The following is a 24,036-nucleotide window of genomic DNA, read 5'->3' as shown; positions in this document are numbered from 1 at the left end:
GTTAAGGGTTCCGAAAGAGACTCAGGCGCAGGCCAGGGTTTCCCTTTAAGCGAAGAACAGTGCGTTTTATTCACAGTGAACACAATCACCAAGTGGCTATGTACAATGTGCAGGGGGAAAAGGGTCCGGGTCGCCAGGGTCCGTGGGAAACAGGGTTAGGGGAAAAGGTGCTCCACACTTTCTGTACAAAAACTCCTCCTCAGTCACTCCTCTCAGAATCCGGTTCCAAAAACGATCTAAACACAAAAGGTCGGGTTAGCGGGATAATAACAAAGGGCTTTCAAGATACAGGTTGGCAGATACACAAGTTTGACTGACGCTGATAGTTCAACGATCCAGCGAAGACTAGTGCAGACTCGCCATCTAAGTAGTGCAGTAATCAGCTGGGATCAGCGGCCGGTGTGGTGATGAGCAGGTGTGTGGGCCAGCAGCGGGAGCCCGCAGTGAGCATCGCCGTGGCGAGAGAGAGAGAGAGTGAGAGAGAAAACAAACCACAAACATATTGCCCAATAGAGGATTGACCAGCAGGGCACAGGGACCATGACAGTACCCCCCCCTCAACGGGAGCCCCCCGGCGACCCACCAGGCTTACCAGGATGAGACAGATGGAAGGCCCGCAGCATACGCTTGTCCAGGACAGCGGCCCGCGGAACCCAGGATCGCTCCTCAATGCCATAGCCCTCCCAGTCCACAAGGTACTGGAAGCCACGCCCGCGGCGGCGAGAGTCCATAATCCGCGTGATGGAATAGGCGGGCAAGCCGTCCACAAGCCGGGCGGGCGGAGGGGGCCTGGACGGAGGGCACAGGGGGCTATTCTGTACAGGTTTGATTTGGGAGACGTGGAACACATTGTGAATCCTCATGTTGCGGGGCAGCCGGAGTTTCAGAGAGACGGGGTTGATCAGCGCCGAAACCTCAAAAGGGCCAATGAAGTTTGGGTTGAGCTTCTTGGACTCAGTCCTGAGAGGAACAAAGCGCGTGGACAGCCATACCTTTTGTCCCACGCTGTATGCTGGAGCTGGTGTGCGGCGGCGATCTGCGGTCTGTTTGGTTCGGTCCTTCGTGCGCAGCAACGTCGTCCGTGCGGCCCGCCAAGCTCGTCGGCACCTCCGTAGATGGGCCTGGACAGATGGCACAGAATGCTCACCCTCGACAGAGGGGAAGAGAGGCGGCTGGAAACCCAGTGAGACCTCGAAGGGAGACAGACCAGTGGCGGAGGAAGTCAGACTGTTGTGGGCGTACTCAATCCAGGGTAGTTCATCACTCCAGATGGACTGGTTGGAGGACGCTGTGCACCGCAACATTGCCTCGAGCTCCTGGTTAGCTCGCTCACACTGACCGTTGCTTTGGGGATGGTAACCGGAGGTCAGACTGACCTTTGCTCCTAATGAGGAGCAGAATTCCTTCCAGACGCCAGACGTGAACTGGGGGCCTCTGTCAGACACAATGTCTTCCGGGATCCCATGCAAACGAAACACATGACGGGTAAGCAGTCGTGCGGTCTCCATGGCCGTGGGAAGCTTGGGTAGAGCTATGAAGTGGGCAGCTTTAGAAAAACGGTCCACGATGGTAAGTATGACAGTGTTGCCTGCTGATTGCGGCAGTCCGGTTACAAAGTCCAAAGCTATATGGGACCACGGCCTGGACGGAGTCGGCAGGGGATTGAGCTGTCCAGCGGGCGGCTGATGAGATGGTTTATTCCGGGCACAGGTCGCGCAGGCGGAGACGTACTCCCGAGCATCTTTAGTCAGAGAGGGCCACCAGAAGTAGCGCTGGAGGAAGTTGATAGTGCGGTGGACCCCTGGGTGGCACGTAAAGCGGGCAGTGTGGGCCCATTGAAGCACTTGAGAACGTACTGATTGAGGGACGTAGAGCCGTTGGGCTGGCCCGCCTCCCGGATCCGGTTCCAACACCTGAGCCTCCCGAATGGCTGCTTCGATCCCCCAGGAGATGGCGCCCACGACACAGGTGGCGGGGAGAACGGGAGCGGGCTCAGTGGTGTCCTCCGAGACTGAGAACTGACGGGACAGGGCATCGGGTTTGACATTCCGGGAACCGGGTCTGTAAGAGATGGAAAAGTGGAAACGGGTGAAAAACAGGGCCCACCTGGCCTGTCGAGCGTTGAGCCTCTTAGCTGATTGTAGGTATGCCAGGTTCTTGTGGTCTGTCCAGACGAGGAAAGGCTGAGCCGTGCCCTCCAACCAGTGCCGCCACTCCTCCAGGGCTAGTTTTATCGCCAGCAGTTCCCGATCCCCGACGTCATAGTTTCTCTCTGCAGGGGACAGACGGCGGGAGAAGAAGGCACAAGGGTGGAGCTTACCATCCTTCCGTTGCGACAGAACCGCTCCAACCCCTGAGTCGGACGCGTCGACCTCGACCACAAATGGCTGCGTGAGGTCGGGTTGGATCAGGATGGGGGCTGAGGCGAATCGTTTCTTCAGTTCTTGGAAAGCTGCCTGAGCTTCTTTGTTCAACTGAAAAGGAAGCTTGGGAGAGGTTAGCTGGGTCAGCGGCAAGGCAACTCGGCTGAAGTCCCGAATGAACCGCCGGTAAAAGTTGGCAAATCCAAGGAAACGTTGCAGTTGGTGCCTATTAGGAGGTTCCGGCCACTCAACAACGGCTTTTACCTTCACAGGGTCCGGGCGGAGGTTTCCTTGGTCGATTATGTACCCCAGGAATGCAACGGTGGAGACGTGGAACTCACACTTCTCTCCTTTGACGAACAATCGGTTTTCGAGGAGTCGTTGCAGGACCTGTCTGACATGGGTCTCGTGCTCGGATTGGTTTCTGGAAAAGATCAGGATGTCATCTAGATAGACAAAAACAAAACGGTTAATGAAGTCTCTGAGCACGTCGTTCACCAGGGCTTGGAACACCGCAGGGGCGTTAGTGAGACCAAAGGGCATGACAAGGTACTCGAAGTGGCCGAGGTGGGTGTTGAAGGCGGTCTTCCACTCATCGCCCTTACGGATGCGAACCAGATGGTATGCGTTTCGCAAATCCAGTTTGGTGAAAACAGTAACCCCCTGGAGGAGCTCGAAGGCAGAACTGAGGAGCGGCAGAGGGTATTTATTCTTTACTGTGATGTTGTTTAATCCGCGATAGTCAATGCATGGCCGGAGGGTTTTATCCTTCTTTTCGACAAAGAAGAAGCCTGCCGCGACTGGAGAGGTGGAGGCCCGAATGAGGCCGGCAGCCAGGGATTCCGTGATGTACTTGTCCATAGCGTCTCGTTCTGGAAGTGAGATGCTATATAGCCGACTGGTGGGTAAAGGAGCTCCCGGGAGCAGTTCGATAGCACAGTCATAGGGTCTATGCGGAGGGAGTGACTGGGCGCGGGCCTTTTGAAACACCTCAGCTAGGTCGTGATAAACAGAGGGCACATTAGTTAAATCAGCTGATTCCAATACCCCAGAAGAGGGCGTTTCAACGCTTGGAGGCGAGGCTGCTTTAAGGCAGGTCATGTGGCAGTCCTCCCCCCACCCAGTGACACGCCCCTTTAGCCAATCTATGTGAGGGTTGTGCTGTTGTAGCCAAGGATGGCCGAGAACTAGTGGAGTGCGAGTTGCTTTAAACACCAAAAAACAGATTTCTTCAGAATGATTGCCAGAGAGGGTGAGCTCGACAGGCTCCGTCACCAGAGTGATGTCTGGAAGGCGTTGACCTGACAATGCCGTAACACGTAATGCATGAGGCAGGGGCTCCAATAGTAACCCAAGTTGCCGGGCTAACTGACAGTCAATAAAGTTTTGTTCCGCCCCAGAGTCGATTAACACCGATAGGGAGCGGCTCTTAGAGTGAATGGAAAGCGTGGCCGGTAGTGTTAAACGGGGAGGAGCTTCTTCCTGGCTCAGCTCGCCCACCAGTACTCCTACCATCACTGGCGGGCGCGCCCTTTTGCCCGCGAAGGGCAGGTAGCCACAACATGTCCCCTGTGACCACAATAGAGGCACTCACCGGCGGTAATCCGGCGCTGACGCTCCGCCGCGGTGAGATGGGAGCCGCCCAGCTGCATGGGTTCCTCTCCGTCCCCGCTCTCGTGAGTCCGGGAGGGGCCGGCATCCGCCATGGCGCCGGTGCCAGAGACTCCCGCAGCCTCATGGAAGTTGTAGTTCCGCTGCGACCGGCGAGCCCGTAACCGCTCATCCACCTTAATGCACAGGGACATTAGCTCATTAAAGGAGGCAGGGAGATCACGCATGATTAGCTCGTCCCTTAATTCTTCTCTGACATTGTTCAGCAACGTGCTCCGTAGCGCCTCCTGATTCCACCCTGCCTCTTCTGCCAGAATCCAGAAGTCGATAGCGTAATCAGACATGCTTCTCCTACCTTGTTTGAAGTTGAGGAGACGGAGAGCAGCGGCCTCTGCCCCGGTGCCTGGGTTAAACACATTCTTAAACTTGGAGAGAAAGTCAGCGTAGGTGATGACAGGATCAGAGTTTAACACAACCTGGGCCCACTTTAGTGCACGGCCCCTCAGAAGTTGAACTAAATAAGTTATCTTCGCCCCATCGTTGCCATGAAAACGCTGCAGCTCGCGAAACGTCAGAGACACCTGAGCCAAAAATCCGGCGCATTTGTCAGACTCACCCGAGAATGGTTCCGGTGTGGGTAAAGGTCCGTCAGACGGCGTACCGACCCGCGGTGAGCTACCTGACGCTACGGCGGGCGGTGCCGCCTGGGGAGCCGGGCTGGGCGGCTGGGGATTCCCTGGTTGCGCATTTCCCTCCAGCGGTATTAACTGCGCCACTGCCAGGGTCAATGCGGCGACATCCTGCCGTAGCTGCCCGAGCATTTGTTCATGGCGGACCAGCGCGGCTTCCTGGGCGGCCAGAGCCCGGCCCACGGGGTCCTGTCCTGCGGGGTCCTGTCCTGCTGAGTCCATAATGGCTGGATCGTTCTGTTAAGGGTTCCGAAAGAGACTCAGGCGCAGGCCAGGGTTTCCCTTTAAGCGAAGAACAGTGCGTTTTATTCACAGTGAACACAATCACCAAGTGGCTATGTACAATGTGCAGGGGGAAAAGGGTCCGGGTCGCCAGGGTCCGTGGGAAACAGGGTTAGGGGAAAAGGTGCTCCACACTTTCTGTACAAAAACTCCTCCTCAGTCACTCCTCTCAGAATCCGGTTCCAAAAACGATCTAAACACAAAAGGTCGGGTTAGCGGGATAATAACAAAGGGCTTTCAAGATACAGGTTGGCAGATACACAAGTTTGACTGACGCTGATAGTTCAACGATCCAGCGAAGACTAGTGCAGACTCGCCATCTAAGTAGTGCAGTAATCAGCTGGGATCAGCGGCCGGTGTGGTGATGAGCAGGTGTGTGGGCCAGCAGCGGGAGCCCGCAGTGAGCATCGCCGTGGCGAGAGAGAGAGAGAGTGAGAGAGAAAACAAACCACAAACATATTGCCCAATAGAGGATTGACCAGCAGGGCACAGGGACCATGACACTAAGTGTGAACAGCTTTTAAGATTTTCCAATAGAATTAACTGCAAGGAGCAGGTTACATTAAAACATTAAAATAGAACCTGACTCTGCCCTTGACTCTGACCTTTCATCTTCATTTTCCTTTGCTTTCATCCAGGAGAGCAGAGAACTGCTTCCCTGGGCTGCCTGTTGTAGATCCCTTTCTTTCTCCTTTCTCAGCCTCTCTTTCCTAGGCATTATGCTTGCTGAAATTAGTAAATAAATAGACCAAAATGTATGAGAACGAATAAGACTGACTGTGGTCATTACAAGAACAGGGCAGAATGGTCGTTTTCACAGGCAATTGGGAACTGCCTATTTTTTCTTTAGCAAATTAATGTGTTAATGTTGCCAATATGTTACACCAAAAAAAATTAACATGTCTAACCAGTGCTTCTCAAAACTTTTAACATGCACCACCCCCAACACCGTACCCTTCAAACTACCAATAACAATGTCACTGTTCTGTCACAATCAGGTCACAACACAGTGCGTAAATGTCTGCGAGCATCGCTGAGTCAGTAACAACCAGTTAGGCTAAAGACTGCATCTTTAGACAGTTGGACGGTGTTCTAACTTTCTCACAGGAGACACCTACTAAAGACAGTCAAAGACATTAATTTCAATCTTACCAAAGTAGGACAGTAGTTGACGTTAGTTATGGAAAGGCTAATCCACAAAAACGGAGAAACGTCCATAATTCTATTATTCATAATCATGTCAAGGTTTTAGGTTTTTCTGCAGTTCCATCTCTAAAAAGTGTGATGTCTTCCCGTCACTGACTTCAGTTTGGAAACTTTGTATTTATTCACAGATTTCCGTGAGATCATCCTAAAATTTGTAACGAAAAATGGGCTCAAAAGAGCCCTCTGCCTAACGGCATGTAGCCTATAGCATAACGTGATATTTTCAATAGTGTATGCAAAAAGGTCGGAATTGATGGAGAGTGGGGTTGCCTAAATGGTTTAGGTTACATTTTAAATGTGTCGTTTTTTTGTTTATCCATATGGATGGATGGAGGGGGCAAGCTGGCAAAGTTTGTCATGTGCAGTTTCTGACAGGCTACTTCACAACAAAACAATTGCAGGTTGGTCTTAGAGGGCAAACAGAATAATTTCACTCGATTCATGGGTTACCTGACTGGCCGTGGCTCCCAGTCGCTATAGTTAGCCTACTATGCCTACTCCAAGTAGTCCTATGTCATGCCGCTGCTACACGCCTCACAACAAATGAACTGCAAGCGTGTTCACGTGACACGGTGACAGTGAAAAAGTGACAGGGTTCGGGTGTCTTTGAAGAAGGGGCACAAATCAAGCCATTATTTTCACACCTTTTTAAATCGCGCAGCTTTAAAAAAAAAAAAAAAATCACGTCTTTCAAAAGGGCACTTTTTTGGACTGAGGGCAAAAGGGCAAGTGCTTCAGCACCACCTCGTCTCTATCTGTGCACGCCAGTGGATCTCTAGGAGAAAAGCTTAATCACTCACCTTTAAACAGCTCTCTTTTAGGAGACACACTGCTGGCTAACGGTGTCATGTGATCAAACAGCGTAATTTAATTGGCTGAGAGCCGCTCGACTCGATCTAGTGCTGATTGCCCTGGCTTGGGTCATTCAAGTTCATCACTTTTGCAGTTGAATTTTTGCAGGTGAATTTTGGAGGATAAAAATTCAGTGTTATAAATTCAATGTCTAAAAATAGTTAAATTCTGATGATACTATATTTCTTCCATAAGGGAGGGGGTTAGTGAGTCCTGAGTGATTTGCTTACCCTACGATTCAGCACGGAAAGGGAGGGGGTGAGTAGCTCAAATGTGCTGTTAGCATGTTAGCAGAGCGATGCTACTGTGAACCGAGGAGCTATTGTCTTGATGTGAGCTTCTACTCAGGGTTTTTTCTTCCAGTTCAGAGCAGAAATTTTTTTGTTAAGATACTGGATGTTGTTTTTCTCCACAATTTTAATTATAAGCTAGATACATTGCTGCTAACAGCAACAGGGATGAGTCAGTGAGTCAGTTGAGCTTGTGAATCATGATTCATGAGTCAGTAAAGTGATTCTCGAGTATTGAACGATTCGTTCATGATTCGCGCATCACTAGTAGGAACCACAGGATGCTGGAAAGCTGCTTGGTCTCAGAGATGGAGAGATGAACACTCCTGTCTCATCTATTCCCTGCTTTTGTTTTCATGTTAGTGTGAAGTGTGTTTTTTTTGTTTGTTTTTGTTTTTGGGGGGTTTGTGTGTGTATATGTCTGTATTTTTGTATTTAGGATATTTCTGTTTTGCTTAATTTTCTTTAGTATAACTCTGAATAAACCAAAGAACAGTGTCTTAAAATCAGTTTTCTTGATGAACAATTCTTATTCTCCATGTGATGAATTAATTCATTGAGTCATTTTTACATTTTCTGTGATTTTCTTACTTAGAAACTGCATTCTTCCATGTTTACTAAAAATCCTCCATATTAACCATGGAATTTAAAAAAAAGTTTTTTAATAAGATGCCACCTGTAAGAATTACTTTAAAAAAATGACAGGGTAAAAACATCATTTGGAGGATTTTATAACAACTGATAAAAGTGAACATTAAAGAAAAACCCCCACAAAGATGTTTCCTTTAGAAAATAAAAATACAAGGTTAAACATGATCCTGAAAATAAGAATTTAAATTTAAATCAAATATCTGCTGATTGTAAATTGTTTATGAATCAACCTTAAAATCAGTCAGACGAACCAAAGAGTCTGTTGTGCTCGTATGTAAAAATAATGTAGTACAGACTCTCCTTTAATGCACCAGCAGCTACATCTGCATTCTCGTACTCCAAACGTAGTATTTTGTGCTGAAATATTACAAATTGTATTAAATGCACCGAAAATCATTTGTCCATGTAGCTGAAATCTGACAATAATTTTAATCAGCTCATGAAATGCTGCAGGACGAGTCATTCAGAAGTTTTTCTATGAACTCTGTGATCTCCTTTTCATGAATTTTCTGCAGGTTTTATTTTTCATCCTTGATGTTTGCAATCTTCATTTGGTCCTTGTGTTTTGTCAGCAAATCTCTGATTTTTGTCAGATTTCCTCTCTTCTTAGACAGACATACTTATTTAATACTAAATAGTTCTAATTACAGCAAGCATGCAAATATCTAATACAGGGAGTGCAGAATTATTAGGCAAGTTGTATTTTTGAGGAATAATGTTATTATTGAACAACAACCATGTTCTCAATGAACCCAAAAAACTCATTAATATCAAAGCTGAATGTTTTTGGAAGTAGTTTTTAGTTTGTTTGTAGTTTTAGCTATTTTAGGGGGATATCTGTGTGTGCAGGTGACTATTACTGTGCATAATTATTAGGCAACTTAACAAAAAACAAATATATACCCATTTCAATTATTGATTTTTACCAGTGACACCAATATAACATCTCCACATTCACAAATATACATTTCTGACATTCAAAAACAAAACAAAAACAAATCAGCGACCAATATAGCCACCTTTCTTTGCAAGGACACTCAAAAGCCTGCCATCCATGGATCCTGTCAGTGTTTTGATCTGTTCACCATCAACATTGCGTGCAGCAGCAACCACAGCCTCCCAGACACTGTTCAGAGAGGTGTACTGTTTTCCCTCCTTGTAAATCTCACATTTGATGATGGACCACAGGTTCTCAATGGGGTTCAGATCAGGTGAACAAGGAGGCCATGTCATTAGTTTTTCTTCTTTTATACCCTTTCTTGCCAGCCACGCTGTGGAGTACTTGGACGCGTGTGATGGAGCATTGTCCTGCATGAAAATCATGTTTTTCTTGAAGGATGCAGACTTCTTCCTGTACCACTGCTTGAAGAAGGTGTCTTCCAGAAACTGGCAGTAGGACTGGGAGTTGAGCTTGACTCCATCCTCAACCCGAAAAGGCCCCACAAGCTCATCTTTGATGATACCAGCCCAAACCAGTACTCCACCTCCACCTTGCTGGCGTCTGAGTCGGACTGGAGCTCTCTGCCCTTTACCAATCCAGCCACGGGCCCATCCATCTGGCCCATCAAGACTCACTCTCATTTCATCAGTCCATAAAACCTGAGAAAAACCAGTCTTGAGATATTTCTTGGCCCAGTCTTGACGTTTCAGCTTGTGTGTCTTGTTCAGTGGTGGTCGTCTTTCAGCCTTTCTTACCTTGGCCATGTCTCTGAGTATTGCACACCTTGTGCTTTTGGGCACTCCAGTGATGTTGCAGCTCTGAAATATGGCCAAACTGGTGGCAAGTGGCATCTTGGCAGCTGCACGCTTGACTTTTCTCAGTTCATGGGCAGTTACTTTGCACCTTGGTTTTTCCACACGCTTCTTGCGACCCTGTTGACTATTTTGAATGAAACGCTTGATTGTTCGATGATCACGCTTCAGAAGCTTTGCAATTTTGAGACTGCTGCATCCCTCTGCAAGATATCTCACTATTTTTGACTTTTCTGAGCCTGTCAAGTCCTTCTTTTGACCCATTTTGCCAAAGGAAAGGACGTTGCCTAATAATTATGCACACCTGATATAGGGTGTTGATGTCATTAGACCACACCCCTTCTCATTACAGAGATGCACATCACCTAATATGCTTAATTGGTAGTAGGCTTTCGAGCCTATACAGCTTGGAGTAAGACAACATGCATGAAGAGGATGATGTGGACAAAATACTCATTTGCCTAATAATTCTGCACTCCCTGTAAGCTTCTTCTATTGTTTAATACGCTGGTGCCTGCAAATAATCTAAATAAAATATACCAAAAAATTAAACAGTGTTTCAAATATTTTCTAAAACCTTAAGTTACACGGCAGCAATTCATCCTGCATGCATCATTGACATCATATAAGGTACAAAATGAAACACAATCCTGAAAATATAAAAGCTAAATCAAGAATTCCATCTGTAATTGTAAAATGTTTACAAACTGACCATAAAATATATCTCTTCATCTCAACTTTTAATGTACAGAAAATATTTTATCCAGCTGAGCTCTGTCACAAAAAGTAGAAAAAAAATCTCATGAAATGCTGCAGGGAGATTTTGTCTCAGCTTCATCCAGAAGTTTTTGTATTAGTTCACTTATTTCTGTTTCATGGATTTTCTGCAGGTTTTCCTTTTCCTCCTGGTTTTTTTCATTCTTCATTTGATCCTCATGTTTTATCAGCAACTCTTTGATTTTTTTCACGTTCCCTCTCTTCTTGGAAAGACATTTTATCACATCTTTGATTTCTGCTTGATGCTTTTCTCTCTTTTGTTTTTCCTTGAGCTCAGCCAGAGCCTTTAACAGGTCATACTTCTCATCTTTGTCTTTAATCTTCTTCTCGTGCTCCTCCTTCTGAGCTGCAAACTCTTTGTTTTTGTTCACTTTGAAATCATTGAACTCTTCAGCTCTCTTTCTGGCCTCATCTTCATGCATCTTCTTCAGCTTTTCCACACGTATTTTATAGTTTTCCTCCAGCTGATTTCGTTCTTTCTTCTCCTCTTCTCTCCTCTTTTTGTCTTCTTCTTTTCTTTTCTTTTCATGTTTTTCTATTTCCTGCTGTATTTTTTCCTTCTCTTCTTTCAGTCGTCTTTCCTCCTCCTGTCGTCTCTGTTCATCTTCTTGTCTTTGTTTCTCTCTTTCTTCTCTTCGTTCTTTCTCCCAGGCTTCCTGTTTTCTCTTCATCTCGTCTCTGCTCTCTTCCAGCTTTTGATCCACACTTTTCTTTTCCTCTTTTTCTGACTGAATTGTTTTGTCCAATTTTTCAAGCTGCATTTTAAAATCCTGCCTACGTTTTTCTTCCTCCTCTTCCCATTTCCTGTTCTCTTTTTTCTCTCACTTCCTGTTCTTTCTTCCTCTCCTCACGCTCCTTCTTTATATTTTCCTCCATCTCCTTGAGTTTCTGGTCTCTTTCCTGCTGTATTTTTTCTTCTCTTCTTCCATTCTTGTTTTGATGGCTTCCTTTTCTTCCTCATGTTTTCTTTCTAGCTCCTCTCTCTCTCTCTTCATCTCTTCTTCCTTCTCCTTCAGGATTCTCTTCATTTCCTTCTTTATCGCTGCTTCAGCTTCTTCCAGCATCTCATTGGTGAAGCAGTTTCCTCCATTGTCCTTCACCATGGTGTCAATCTTTGTTATCAGCTCACTGACTTGTTGGCGGTTTTGTGTCTCAGAGTTTTCAAACACATGGTATCTTCCTCCACAGTCAGCAATCAGCTTCTTAAACGAATCATCACACATCATTTTAATATAATCTTCAGTGGATATTCCGTCACGTTGTAGTGAATCTCCTTCAGTAAAAAGAATGATGGTGAACTTTTCTGAATTCGGCCCAAAACCTTCCTTTATAAGTTTTAATGTCTCCTTCTCCTCTGGTGTGAAACGACCAATTTTTAACACCAGCAGGAAGACGTGTGGTCCTGGAGCCAGAAGACTGACACATTTCACCATCTCCTCATGAACTTCTTCATGTGACAGAGTTGTGTCAAACAGACCAGGAGTGTCGACCACAACAACAGGACGGCCGTCCACCTCACCCTCTGCTTTCTGACACTGTTTGGTGACTGATTTTTGCCTTGGCATTTCTTTAAACACTTCCTTTCCTAGGATGGTGTTTCCTGATGAGCTCTTTCCGTTGCCGGTCTTTCCTATCAGCACAATCCTGAGAGGCTCAGTGTTCTGCTTCTCTTCATCACCTGTAAAAACATGATTTTCTTTAAATGTGAACAGTTTATAAAGTAGATGTTAGAATATAATGTCGAACATGATTAATGATTAAAAAAAACATTCAATTACTTACGAGTGACCATATTTTTAGTTATCAGATCAATCTGGGCTCGAGCAAATGTTACAGCTGTGTAGCAGCATGGTTTGTTTGTGCATCTCATCTGATCCACAGTGTCCAACAACGTGTGGATCTGCTCTTTATCCTTGATGTTAACAATAACAGGCCTTTGTCCATAACGTTGACAGACCTCCTGGATATTTGGGTCTTTGCTTACAAAGTTACCAACAGCTGGATCTGTAGGATGTGAGTCCACAGTGAACAGAATCATGGTGAAGTCATTGACTCGAGAGCTGAATGTGTCCTGGATGGTCTCTAACTCTCCCTTGTCTTCATCAGTGAGGGGAGCCACAGGTAGGACCAGGATGAAGGCATGGACACCCTCAGGATCACAGAGGGAGATACACCTGAGTGATTCCTCCATCACTGCCTCCTGAGGTTTTCCATACAAGGCAGGCAGCTCCACCAGGGAAACCCAACGTCCACACACCTCTCCCTGATGTTTAACACACTCTGATGAGTTGGAGGCTGAATGAAGCTCAGTCTGACCTAAAATGGCCTTGGCTGCTGACGTCTTCCCTGCTGCTCTCCTCCCAAACAGAACCAGGTTCAGAGCAGACCTGGGTTTTATTGTCTCTTCAGTAAAAGTGAGGAAGCTTTCTTTGTTTTCTTGCAGCATGTCTTCAATCTTCTCCATTAACACTTTGTGCTCATTGGTAAACATGTTGTAGTGTCTTCCATCACAGTCCTGAAGGAGCTTGTTCACAGAGACGCTTGTTTCTTTCCACTGATGTCTGTACGTGCTGATGATCATCGAGTGTTTAAAGGAATCTTCTCCAAACAAACTCAGGATGAACTTCAGAGTTTTTCTGTTCTCCTCAGTGAAATCAGAAGGTTTGACCAACAGCAGCAGAACGTTTGGTCCAGGAGGACAGAGACTCACACAGCTCTTCATCTCCTCTCTCAGTCTCTCCACAGACAGACTGAACATGTCGGGGGTTTTCACCACTGTTAGTGGTTTTTCTTTCCACGCTCCACCAGCAAACTCACACTTTGTGTTTAGAGAAAACTTTTTGAACTGAAAAGAATTTTTCTTTGTGATGAAGTTTCCAAGTGTCGTCTTTTCTTCCTCGTTTTTCCCAAACAGCACAATCCTGAGTCCACGAGCTGCCAAACAACAAGGAATAAGAAGAGTTTAGTGATGCGCTCATCAGCGTCTTAACATGATACATCTCAATATATCAATAATCAAATAAATAATCAGTAATTAAAACACTTTTTAAGACACACAAGACTGATTTTTCCATCTGAACTTATTTTAATTTCGCTGTATGTGTCTGTTTGCAGATCTCCCCATCATTTCACACTCGGGGGACACAGAAGCAAGAGCCCAGCACAGAAGGACGATGTATTAATAACAACACGTGACTTTACTGGAGGTGGGTTTCAAAGTGGTTTGTGTGATATTATCTTTTGGGAGACTCTTGTTTCATTTCCTGTCAAAAAAAAAACAAAAACAAAAAAAACAGAACAAAAAAACTTGCTGGTTGAAGAAAATTAACTTTAAGTCAAAATTTGCCAGGGGTATAAATAATTATGGGCTTGACTGTATATCCATATATACTGTCCACACTTACAGTGCAGTGTTTATATAGTGGAGTCACTGTGTTAAGCATTTAACCTGCATGTTTAAATCACATGATGCATATAGGTCAAATATATCTATCATTATATATTAATGAAAGATATTGTACCACTTTTTGTATAACACATGCTTCTCAATACTGTATGAAAATGTAATGATTAGGATCAATAAGTAACTGTTACAGTCCGCGGGTTCGGTTCGATACTTTGGTGTCACGGTTCGATATTTTTTCGATACAAAAAAATGTTCATGCATTTTTAATTTGTCATTTATTAAAATTATAAATATATATTTTAACTCAAAAGTACAGTTTTTAAATTTAACCCTAACCCTTGTGCGTGTTTTTTATTTTGACAGTGAATGCGCACCTGCGGACCACTTATGTGCAGCCCTGGTTATTTAGCTCGTCATATTGCAGCCACAGAAATTCTTTTGTCCATGAAACCATAAAGCTGCACTTTCTTTTTGCCTTATAGTCTGATTTGTCATAACTTTTCCGTTTTGTGGTAAGCTTTTCTTTGGCTGTCACTTCTTCACCCTGACCTGTCTTATTTGGCTCAGCAGAACTGAAATATATATCCTGCTGCTTTTACACGCGCACTCACATAAGCTCAGCGATTCTCTGCGCGATCAACCTCTCACATGTGTAAGCTGCGGGAGATTTCACTTGTCATGTTTGCATAGTAAGCTAACGATTAATAAGACGATGTCAGAGGAATTGGTGCACAAATTATCATCACTCACAGATCAGTGCTGTCGCTCTCTATACACAGTTCGCACGATTGCAAAGTGAAAGCAAAAAACAAGCGCAAATTCAAACGCGATTTCAATATGTCACATATTGACAGTGGCTCACCGATGCCAATGACATAATTACCCAGCTACATTTCCGAAAGAATGCAAAACAGGGCTAGCGATATTGCGAGCCCTGTATCTGATTGAGGAATCGCTCATCTTTGGAAAAGAGAGTTTATTACAGAGAAATGTCTCTTTCCAAAATAAAAGCTATACTATACGCTTCTTCTGGGCTATATTCTCAGCAGCATATTAAACATATCAGGTCCCCATAAGGAGAATCCTGTGCTAACGGCTGTCTAAATGACTCGGGTAAAGTTTGTAGCATGCATGCTTGTTGTTTTTGTCTGCTTCCACTTGTCTTTGCACTAGGATGATGTCGGTGTAAATGTGCAGTCATATTCGTTGTGTTCCCACTAGTGCTGTCAGCGTTAATCTTGTTGAAATGACGTTAACGCCACAACGCGGCAAATCTCCGTTAACGAGCTACCGCGGATCGCCCCGTGCATGGGGCTGGACGGCCAACACGTTAACGAGCTAACTGCGCTAACACACTAGCTCCCACCCATGTAATTGAGCATTGCGTGGCACATCCAACATACTGTTTTACTTTAGTCCATGACTCGCTTACCTTCAGGGTCATACGTCACATGAAAACCAAAATAATTCCAAACGCCAGATCTGATTGTGGGTGGGGGAGGTTCAATTTGCCATGTTGCAAGGAGAGCTTAACTTCTGTCTCGCTAGCTTGCACTCCGCTCTTCCTTCTGACGATGCTGTCTGTGTTGAGCGCTCAATAAATGTGTTTATGAAACCTGTAAATCACTGTATTGAGTTTTTATTTACATTGCACTCAGCGCTCCAACTATTTTGGAATCAGGGTTTTATTTGTATATATTTGAAGATATTGGCTGAGAAATCAGATGACGTGGGCTGATATTGAAATGAGCTGATCTGAAGGTATCATGGCTGAGCTGGACTTCATGCCGTACCCGACCTTATTCTAGATTCCATGTGTTACTTTTTGAGTTAATTCCAAAGTCCAAAGAGGAGTTAAGGATCATTCCTCCTCAAATCAGTAAATTTTCATTTATCCTGCTTGACCATCTCCATTTTGCTTTAAACTTTATGATCCAAAGTTTGCAGATAGAAAATGATTGATGTGTAATTTTAGCTTCATATATCAAATAGTTTTCAGATGCCTATCAATCTGACCTTCATGTCTGATTTAGTCCTGCACATTGAAATCTGAGGCAATGTTTGAACATGAATATCTCAACAACTTTTAAAGATTATTCTCAACTACTCAGAGTGGCCGTCGACCAGCGCATCCAAGACGGAAGCCTGGCAAGAGAGGTGGGCTACATGCTAGACTAAAGGCTAGAGCCACACGACCACCTCTAGCCTTTTGTTAGCCAACGTCTGCTCTCTCGAAAACAACATGGATGAGCTGAGAACCAGGATAACATCTCAACATGAGATCAGAGAGTGCTGTGCTCTGATTTTTACGGAAACCTGGACTACGGGAAGCTCACTAGACTAGGCAATACAGTTACAGACACACATCAGCAAACACGAGAGCGCTCACACAGATGCCGTGTTTGTTGTTGCCGGGGATTTTAATCACTGCAACCTCAGGACTGTGCTCATGAGGTTCCATCAATATGTGGGAACATCACATCTACAGCAATGTAAGGGAGGCAAACAAGGCAGTGCCTCGCCCGCACTCTGGACAGTCCGACCACATTTCTGTGTTCCTCTGTCCAGCATACAGGCAGCTCCTCAAACGAGCCCCCCCAGTGAAAAATGGTAAATGGCCTGTATTTGTATAGTGCTTTACTTAGTCCCTACATTCAGTCATCCACCCATTCACACACACATTCACACACACATTCACACACACATTCACACGCTAAAATTACTAAAGTTTGGAGCAAAGAGATCTGATTTGGTGCTTCAGGACTGCTTTGATGTTACAAACTGGGGTGTGTTTAAGACTGCTGGCGTAAGAGAGGAGAGTTCTGTGGATTTAGAGGAATATGCATCAGTGGTTACCAGCTACATCAGCACATGCATTGACAATATTGTCCCCACCAAGCACTACAAACATATCCAAATCAGAAACCATGGTTGAACTCTGAGGTACCTTCCATGCTACATGCACGCTCCACTGCATTTGCCTCTGGTGACGCTGTGGGGGACAAAAAGGCCAAATAAGACCTGCGTAGATCCATCAGGGAAGCCAAGAGGCAATACAGACCGAAGCTGGAAGGACACTACAACAGCTCAGATTTCCGACGCATGTGGCAGGGCCTTCAACAAATTACTGATTTCCAGCAGAGGAGCAGCAGGGTCACAGTCAGCTCCAACACGCTACCAGATGAGCTGAATAAGTTCTACACCTCAACACCAACCAACTCAGAGGGATTCTACCAGCAGAGGCAGCACGGAGCTCTTCACTCACTGTGGCTTCAACTGAGGTGTGGAAGGTTCTGAGGACTAACCCCGAGAGCAGCTGGCCCTGACAACATCCCTAGCCGTGCTTTTAGGGTCTGCTCTTCAGAGCTCGCTGAGGTGTTTACAGACATTTTCAGTTTGTCCCTCACCCAGTCAGCTGTGCCCACCAGTCCACCACCATAGCGCCCCTCCCCAAGAAAAACAACATAATCTGTTTGAATTATTAGACTAATATCTGGAAACTCCAGTATTTTGTTCCATTGGATGGGAAAATATACTGATATTTGTCTGTGTGGTACAATTTCTCACATTTGCTCAATCCACCATGAACGTTGAGGCATTTTCTTCATTTCTGTGACTAAAAGTTTCACGTTAAAAAGTACTGATTTCATGGCATTGTGTCCCTAGTTGTTATTTATTTATTTATTTTTATTTCTATAGTGTTTTTAAATATGGGACTTACTGAACTTATTTATATTTTGTCCTTTTCTCCTGCCAGCAGAAGAGCTCAGAGTACAGAGAGACCCAACAAACATTTAAAAGTAATAAAATGTTTTCCTGAACTCACCAGCAGCTCGAGCAGGATCCATGTTTGCAGGCACTGACAGCTGATGTTTCAGGGTTTGATGAAAACCATCTGCTCCAGTTTCAGATAAATCACAGCTCACATGTTCTCCATTGTTTTCTTTCACAATCTGACCTAAACGTGTCCACAGTTCCAGAGGTTCAAGGTTCTTCTGCTTCACATATCTGAATCTACACATTTTCATCATGTCCTTTAATGGGGGATCTTCCATATAACTTTCACTGGAAGCTAATTGTTCCTCTGTAGGTGTTGATATCAGGACCAGCGAGTGTTCAAATGACTGATCACCAAAGTCTTCCAGGACTGTTTGCAGCCTCAGTCTTTGCTCCTCAGTGAAGTCTTCAGGCTGTAGAACCAGCAGGAACACGTGAGGTCCAGGATCAGAGAGCCTCACACAGGTTTCTATCAACTCTGTCAGTTTGTCCTCAGAGATGTTTGGATGCAGCAGATCTGGAGTGTTGATCAGAACGATTTCTTTCCACCTGCACCGCCCGCTGACCCTCACACAGCAGTCTGGTTCCTCAGTGCTGAACACGGCCCCTCCCAGTATGAAGTTCCCCACGTCTCTCCTCTGAGACCAGCTGTTCCCCAGCAGGACAACCCTCAGCTCAGACACTGGCATCAAAACACAACGACAACAGGGAGTCAACAAAAACAGAGCCAGGGTCACTCTAAGATGTTTATTGTCTTAAAATCATGTTTGCTGATCATCAGAGAGGAAACATATGATAAATATTTTGAGGAATCTTCTCCAGAAAAACATTAATACCCATAAAATATACATTAATTTGCAAATGTTAAAAAACAGTTATTCATCAACAAATACATCATGCTATTTCCAAAAAATGGTTTTGATCTAGTTCGAGAAAGAAACCCTGCAATATTATTTGTGTTTTGAATGAAAAATGTGATTTAATTTAGGTTCAACAACATTTTTCAGTTTTGTCATTTCCAAATGAAACAGACACTGCCCGACCACAACAAGCTCACACCTGGATTCAACCAACAGGTTCCACTGCAAAATGTCATGCCAACTATGTGTATACAGTATAATTCATTACATGCAAACTCCATGTGCTTCACATAAAAGATGGAAACATTAAGACCCATATAAATCAACAGTGCTTTGAGGCAATTAAAAAATAATTTATACCGTAATTAAAGTTAATATTCAAACACACAATAGAAAGAAACTCGTGGAATTGGCACTAAACATCTGTGTAACTAAGAAAAACACTGATCAGTGAAATTAATCTGCAGAAAATGTTTCAGTTTGATTGGGAGCAGAAAAACTGGAAAAGTGATGCATACATCATGTCTAGTTATCAGGATGTGACCTGGAGTTGCTCCAGTTGGTCAGGTCCAGGTTCTGTAGTGTTGTTTTTTTAATAATAGTTTCATTTTTATTTTATTTTTTTTTAGCCTTTTTCAGCTTTATTTGGCAATGAAGAAAGGACAGGAAAGCAGAGACAGAGGGGCGGACATGCAGCAAAGGGCCACGGGTTGGACTAGAACCCGTGGTACATGGGTTAACCCTAACCCATGTACCAAACGGCTGAGAGGAACCCAGGCCGGCTGCTCTCAGCCGTTTGGTACATGGTCGCCCACTCAACGCACTGAGCCAAACCAGTGCCTGAGAGTCTGTCGTGTTATGTCATCCAAAACAAAGATGACAGCTGACTGAATATACTGGATTGTCAAGTTTTTTCCATCAGTGGATATTTTCTGACTCAGATTGTGAAATCAGGGATCATGAAACATTATTTTCACACATGGATTGGCCCCAGAGTCTAGACCAGGGGTCGGCAACCTGCGGCTCTTTGGTCCTTTTAGTGCGGCTCGGTGTGGTTTGGGAAAATAAATTAGTTTTTTTTTAAGTATTTAGCTGAAGTGCATTTTATTTATGTTACTTTTTTTAACTTGTAGTTCTAAATTGGAAGATTATTGTGATATTGAAATATAAATATAAAATTATATTTTATTATTTTTTTCATCGCTCAAAATAAGCGTCACACTCGCGGAAGCCGGTGTAGCATTTATCGAGACTTTCAACCCCAGATAGGCCAATTTCGGATCTTCGGATCCACATTATGTCAGCAGCTCCACTGTGAACTATGTTAAAACAAACAGCGCTCACGCCTCACAGACGACAGCTTACAGTCCTGCGTAAAGATGAAAGTAACTTCGTACAGCCCCGATTTGCAGACGCTGTGTGCAGAGGTTCAGGAGCAGAAGTCCCGTTGTAAACATATCACGGCAGACCCGACGATGTGTGCATGAACACGCTTTTCAGCATCTCTTTACTGACCACTTTTCACACACGGTTGCTGACGCATACAGCCGGCTGTAGCTTTTCAGCTCACAGCCCGACACACACCAACACAACAGCAGAGATAGCGCAGACGTTAAGGTGGCGAGGTGCGTCCGCCTCTGCTGCAGCGGCGCTGCAGACCACGCCCCGCCACACACATTAACCAGGTAAAATACATATTTAGGCAGAAATTTGCAAATTTTTTTTTTAGCAGCATAGTGCTTTTTTTTTTCAATTATTTTTTAAAAGTCAGGTCAAGGCTCCAAAAGCACAAAGGCGATATAAGGGTGGCTCACAGCAGTTTTTGTTTGCTGGATCATTTTAGTTCAGCTTTCCTTTGGTTATATTTCTTTAAGAGTTCAAAATGTGTTAATCAAATAAATAAAATGTAATTTTCTCTGTAGCACTTCATGGATTTCATAAGCAACACACCTTAGTTGTTCACACAAAGCATAAAGGTAAAAACAATATATACAGTGTTATCTTCATTTTAGATGTCAAAAAGTATTTGTGGCTCCCAGTGTTTTGTTTTGTTTTGCGTGGAAACCGGCTCCAAATGGCTCTTTGGGTGTAAAAGGTTGCAGACCCCTGGTCTAGACATTAACTCCACTGAGAATCTTTGGGAGGTGCCGGAGTAGATTTGACATAGCTGTTAGACTTTCCCATCAGCAAGATGCACAACTGGGGCAGGGATAGCTCAGTAGGTAGAGGGGTCGTCCCATGATCGGAAGGCTGGGGTTTGAATCCACTGAGGCACCCTTGAGCAAGGTACTGTCCCTACACACAGCTTCCTGGGTGCCTGCTTAGTGGCTGCCCACTGCTTCACTGAGTGAATGGATCAAATACAGAGAAAAAAAAGTAATTTCCCCACGGGGATCAATAAAGTATACATTATTATTATTATTATTAAACTGGACGAAAAACTGGATGGAAATAATACTGTGATGCTGCATAAGGTTATATAAATAGAAATAATATCACAATGAATATGTACCATATCAAAGTTAGTCCAAAGAAATATTACAGTGTGACTTTTTTGGCCAAACAGTTTATATTTGAGTCAAGATTAACTTACTGTTGGGGGGAATAAGCTCATAGCTGCTTGTTCGCTGCTGAGGCACCTCTGTGAATATAAAAGAAAAACCAGTTACACAAAAACCTAAACTGTGTCAAATTCCCACAGTGATGAAATTTCTTTGTTGACAGTGAAGGAGAAAGTGGGAAAAACCAGTTTCCAACATATAATGTTGCAGCAAATATACAGGAAGAGAATGTTTTTATCCAAGCGTCTGTTGCACTGAAACTTATGATCTGTTAAATGTAACTAATAATATACACTCAACAAAAATATAAACGCAACACCTTTGTTACTGCTCCCATTCCCCATAGGATGGACGTAGAGACCTAAAATTCATTCCAGATACACAATATAACCATCCCTCCCAAACAGTGGTCACAAATCAGTCCAAATGTGTGGTAGTGGGCACATCTGCCATATTGAGATAATCCATCCCACCTCACAGGTGTGCCACATCAGGATGCTGATCTGACATCATGAGTAGTGCACAGGTGTACCTCAGACTGCCCACAACAAAAGGCCACCCTGGAATGTGCAGTTTTGTCTCACAGCAAAATGCCACAGATGCCACAAGCAATGAGGGAGCGTGCAATTGGCATGCTGACAGCAGGAATGTCAACCAGATCTGTCGCCCGTGCATTGAATGTTCATTTCTCAACCATAAGCCGTCTCCACAGGCGTTTCAGAGAATATGGCAGCACATCCAACCGGCCTCACAACCGCAGACCTCGTGTAACCACACCAGCCCAGGACCTCCACATCCAGCAGGTTCACCTCCAAGATCGTCTGAGACCAGCCACCCAGACAGCTGCTGGAACAATTGGTTTGCACAACCAAACAATTTCTGCACAAACTGTCAGAAACCGTCTCAGGGACGCTCAACTGCATGCCCGTCGTCCTCATCGGGGTCTTGACCTGACTCCAGCTCGTCGCCGTAACAGACTTGTGTGGGCAAATGCTCACATTCGATGGCGTCTGGCACGTTGGAGAGGTGTGCGCTTCACGGATGAATCATGGTTCACATTGTTCAGGGCAGATGGCAGCTGAGAATGTCCCAGTTCTTGCATGGCCAGCATACTCACCGGACATGTCACCCATTGAGCATGTTCGGGATGTGCTTGACCGGCGTATACGACAGCGTGTACCAGTTCCCACGAATATCCAACAACCTCGCACAGCCATTGAAGTGGAGCGGACCAACATTCCACAGGCCACAATTGACAATCTGATAGACTCCATGCGACGATGTGTTGCACTGCATGAGGCAAATGGTGGTCACACCAGATACTGACCGGTTCTGGGTCCCCAGACCCCCAATAGCGCAAAAAACTGCACATTCCAGGGTGGCCTTTTGTTGTGGGCAGTCTGAGGTACACCTGTGCACTACTCATGATGTCAGATCAGCATCCTGATGTGGCACACCTGTGAGGTGGGATGGATTATCTCAATATAGCAGATGTGCCCACTACCACACATTTGGACTGATTTGTGACCACTGTTTGGGAGGGATGGTTATATTGTGTATCTGGAATGAATTTTAGGTCTCTACGTCCATCCCATGGGGAATGGGAGCAGTAACAAAGGTGTTGCGTTTATATTTTTGTTGAGTATAAGAGTGTGATGAGTGCTGATGATAAACTCTTTACTTTACAATATAAAGCACATTAACTGTTGTTGTGATTTAATGGTATAAAAATAAAATTGAAAATGATAAAACATGAACTGGAATATTGAAACATGGCAACAAAAAGCCTCAAAGATATCAGATCAGAGACGATCAGCAACAACATCCCGGAAATGTCAAACCTGCCCAGGTTTAAAACAAAAACACTCCCAGAAATGCTGTCAGTGAAAGAGCAATAAATAAATGAAGAATGAAACTCAAAGAACAAACGGGATAATTAAGAAGATCAAATCTCATCACATTTAAAACAGTTTCAGTTCAACCACAACAGAGAAAAACGTAAAAAGATAAAATGAGTGATTAGAACAAGGACAAAAGGAAGTAGTTTTATCCACGAGGACATCGAGCACTTGTGAAGCGTTAAACACGGAGCTTCCTGCATAAACACACTTGTGTAGCTCTCTGCTGAAGGCCGCCCAAATCCAACATGGCGGATGAGCAATGATTACGAATGTGACGGTTAACACGAACAAACAAACAAACAAACAAACAAACAAACAAACAAACACTGACGTTATCTAAGTGTGTACCATCAGAGTCAGACTGGGATCGCTCTGAAATCAAACAGTGATAATAAAAAGCTTTGTGCGGTCAGTCTGTTCACTTCCGTCTGTTTCCGTTTCAGCAGCTGGAGTTAATCTGATTTTACCTGAAAACTGAAAGTTTCTACATTTCTGTCAGTTTATTAAAAGAAACATCAGAAAACTGCGTCCTGCTCAGTTTCTGTGATAAAAACCAGCTGACAGTGTGATCAGCCGATACTCACCCATCGATCCGGATCGATCAAAATAATCCTTTTAACGTGTTAGAGTCACCGGATCAGCGTTGATCCATCGATGTCAACACAGCCGCTTCATGCAGAAACTTCTTAATGCTTTACTTTTAAACGTGTTTCTAATCAGATGATTTGTTCTGCTCAGAGTTGAAATTTAACGTAAAAACAACTGAAACCCTTCAGTCTGTCCCCGCTGCGCGAGAGGCGGAGCACAGGTCTCACATCAGTTTCGGTTTTATTTGTCATATGCAAGTTAGCACAGGGTCAACATCGCAATGACATGTGTTTGACGAGCAGAAGACAGTCAGCAGCAGAATGGTACAGTAGAAAAAAATAATAATAAAAAATAAATAGAAAAATAGTAAAGAGCAAAATATTAATAAGATGTAGTAAAAGAAAAAAGAGATTTTCAGTTAACTGACTAAATATATTATGTATATATAAATATATGTACACACTAGTGAT

The 24,036-nt window shown here is 44.4% G+C and overlaps 1 pseudogene across 1 annotated transcript; it reads right to left on the bottom strand.

Moving 5' to 3' along the window:
* Positions 1-10,496: 10,496 nt before the first annotated feature.
* LOC146621864 (uncharacterized) lies at positions 10,497-23,754 on the bottom strand (annotated as a pseudogene). Its single transcript, XR_014906632.1, has 5 exons — positions 23,563-23,754; positions 21,110-21,157; positions 17,706-18,338; positions 12,220-13,407; positions 10,497-12,151 (listed from the first exon to the last, which is right to left on the bottom strand). The product of XR_014906632.1 is annotated as an uncharacterized LOC146621864 (transcript).
* Positions 23,755-24,036: the final 282 nt, after the last annotated feature.

The sequence above is a fragment of the Diplotaxodon limnothrissa genome, linkage group LG12 (genome assembly GCF_057381915.1).
Source record: "Diplotaxodon limnothrissa isolate DT_005_m linkage group LG12, D_limnothrissa_male_GT1.1, whole genome shotgun sequence".
Lineage (NCBI taxonomy): Eukaryota > Metazoa > Chordata > Actinopteri > Cichliformes > Cichlidae > Diplotaxodon > Diplotaxodon limnothrissa.
The sequence above is the reverse complement of the archived record's forward strand: the minus strand, read 5'-3'. Positions and strand labels throughout refer to the sequence as shown.